This window comes from Vicia villosa, linkage group LG3, assembly GCF_029867415.1.
Source record: "Vicia villosa cultivar HV-30 ecotype Madison, WI linkage group LG3, Vvil1.0, whole genome shotgun sequence".
NCBI classification, from domain to species: Eukaryota; Viridiplantae; Streptophyta; class Magnoliopsida; order Fabales; family Fabaceae; genus Vicia; species Vicia villosa.
In genome coordinates, this window is record NC_081182.1 from 41,253,571 (window position 1) to 41,256,927 (window position 3,357).

The following is a 3,357-nucleotide window of genomic DNA, read 5'->3' on the forward strand; positions in this document are numbered from 1 at the left end:
ATTATGTTTTCTTTATATGTGTATGTAGGATTCAATAAAAATCTTGTAAAAAACCTAACCAATCGTACCAACCCAAATAACATTGGTTTGGTTCGGTTTTATTTCTAAAAGTCAAACGAAACAAACCAAATGTATCTTTTTTTATCTTGAGGTTAAGATGAATTTTAGCGTCAAAACCGCACCGTGAACACCCCATTCCAGTCACATGCACCCCATACTCTCCAACGTAGAGGAGGTAGAGCTGAACGGGGCATAGATCTTGTCGATGAGCCCGATGTTGTGGTTGTTGGCGATGTCGAGACATCAACTCAAGAGATGGAGGTTTAGGATGACAAGCAGGTGGTTGCAGAGACAAAGGTGATCGCTCATAGTGAGACAAAGACTCTAATTGATACGGTGGAGGTGACTGCTCCATCTGATATGGAGGTGATGATAACCAACGTTTTAATCGTATTAATTGACTTAATTTTAGTACGTTTTAAAGTTATTTTACATTTTTTTTATTGTGATAAACTGACTTTTTACTTTGCATTGCAGACACTAAATGATCAACACCGAATATAGAAAGCAATTGAGAGAAAACAAGAAAGATACATGTTGTGACGGGGACCATGAAGAGCGTCATGCTCTAGGAGGATCCGACCATCATGACTTCTAACGGAAATGAGGAAGTGAGCATTAGAAGACCATGACAGGCAGGCCGTCATCCACGCTGACTATAACACCTTAAACCCCACACATAATTTATCATAGAATTTAATTAAACAGAATACAAACCACCTAAGGTGTCACACACAATCAAACATAGTATACTCTGTAACACGGGTTACAACAGAACACTTAAAAAGTTGTCATCGCGTGCTCACCTTCACTTAGGGTATCATCGCAGCAGAACCATTATTAATTCAAATAAGTACAATTTTGCAACTTATGAAATTTAGTCTCATAAACTTCAAGTTTCATAGCAAAAGCAAAATGAGTTGTATTATTCAACTCTGAACTACTCTTCAACGATTCAACTCTCCACTAACAAAAAGACAACTAACGAAAGTAATGCCAAGAGCTATCTCCCACTTACTTCAGCAAAAACCATACTAAGACTATGTACAATGGAGGTGTTGAAAAAATTATCCAATAGTTGAATAGTTGCAATGAGTGTTGAATGAAGTGTTGAAAATGATGTGAATTAATTTGTGTTGAAAACATTCAACATGTTGAATGAGGAGGAAGTGGGGGCCACTATAATACTTTGCAAAATCTTATTGGTTGTTGTAAATGTTTAGATTTTTATCTCACTTTAATTATTTGAAATTAATTATTTTATTTTAAGTCAATTTTTATTTATTTTTATTTTCATCAAAATTTATTTATTTTTCCCTCTATAAATAGAGACTTGGTTTATTAGATTTGGACACGGAAAAAAATTGAGTTTTTTCTCTCTAATTTTTCTATTTAGCCTAAGTAAAGTCTTGTTTGTAGCACTAACAATCTTTTTAGTAAAATAGATCCCAATAATAACCTTTTAACACCCAAAATTCTACTAAAATATAAAATTAGAAAAATAAAATTCAAATAAGTTATTAAATTAAAAAAAATTATTTAACTCTTAATTATTTTAATTTAATTTCAATTGATAATTGTTATTAATATATAATCACAAAAACAAAAACATAAAAGAAAATATGAATATAAAATAAAAGTGGTGGGGTAGGGTGTTGAATTTTATTAAACAAAAATCATTGTAGTGAGATTTTCTTTATAAATAAGCTTGTAATGAATTGTAATAGCATCCAAGCATACTTGCACTAAATTCACTTTAATTTTCAGCATTAAAATTCAGCGTTATTATGAGTTTTATGCAATTTAACTTTCTGCAACTTTTCAAGCTTGTTTTTTGATGCTCTTTAAATTCTGCACTGTTGTATTTGGATTAAAGTCTCCCTTTAAAGCATATTTAATATCAAGTTTAGTTTCCATTATTTTCACGTTCTATTCCTTTACTTTTTTCATTATGAATTCATCAAAAGTATGTTTTGTATATTTATTTAATATGTATGAGTAGTCTCTTTTAGAGTCTCAGACATGATGAGTATTTTACCGGTTTAATTTATGAATATTGCTTAGTTATTTTATTGTAACAAAAGTTAAAGTAGTGATTTGTAATTTCTGTTTTGAAATGAGAAGTCTTGCTACGAAATTATAAGTCCCGAGTACCATTTATGCGCCGAAAGGGTGGAAATGGTATCTGACCTTGATATTCAAACCTTTAATTTAAAAATAGCGAAATCATATGTAAGTTAATTAAGAAACTATTTTTAACTTGTTGAAGATTTTTTAAACTTAATGTTTACACTGCAAAAACCAGTATTTTGCGGGTTTAAAGTTCGGTGATGCGTCGACGAAAGGAGACGTTACCACTAGTTTAGTATTTTCTACGGATAACAAAATTCTCATTACGATCAGGTGCTACATTTTACATGAATAAACTTGATAAATACTAATCGTTGTTTCAGTCTCTTATTATTATTATTATTATTATTATTATTATTATTATTATTATTATTATTATTATTATTATTATTATTATTATTATTATTGAATTAAACTTAGTATTTCCATTTCTCGCACAAAAGCAAGTTTTTCGCATACCATTAGATAAATATAGAAGTTGTAGATAACATGACTTATCATTTGGTCTATCTGGATACAATATCTTTAATACTATATTGATATAGTCGTATACTTGCAGCCTATCAAGTTTTTGGCGTCATTATCGAAGACACAAATTTTCAATATCGTAATTCCTTTTGCCGTATAAACTAAGAAAAATTTTATTTTTATTAAATTTTTTCCACTTCTAGTGGTATGTGAAGAACAAAAAGTACCGGGAATCTCGCCCACCCAATTGATGAAATTGAGAGCTATCTAAGACTCCGATTAAAATAATATCTGCCATACTGGCGAATAATTTCAAGCTAAAACCCTCTTCGCTACACTATTTGCAGCATAACCAATTCTGCAAAAACCCGACGGAGGACCCAAACTTGCACCTTTTCATATTGTGCAATTCACTAATAAGCTTAAGAGAAATGACGTCAATCTTGAAGCCATTCGACTCCGCTTATTTCCATTTTCCCTTAGGGATAAAGCTAGATCATGGCTATAATCTCTCCCGTCTAATTCCATTACAATATGTAATGATATTAAGAGAGTGTTCCTTCCTAGATATTTCCCGCATAGTAAGACGACACAACTTAGGAATCAGATTACCTGTTTTAGGCAGATAGACGGAGAACCACTCTGCGAAGCATATGAGCAATTTAAGGAGATAAAGAGAGCATGCCCATATCACGAATT

The 3,357-nt window shown here is 31.4% G+C and overlaps 1 non-coding gene across 1 annotated transcript; it reads right to left on the bottom strand.

The window, feature by feature from the left end:
- Positions 1-3,251: 3,251 nt before the first annotated feature.
- LOC131593784 (small nucleolar RNA R71) lies at positions 3,252-3,357 on the bottom strand. Its single transcript, XR_009281165.1, has one exon. It is a non-coding gene; the product is annotated as a small nucleolar RNA R71 (small nucleolar RNA).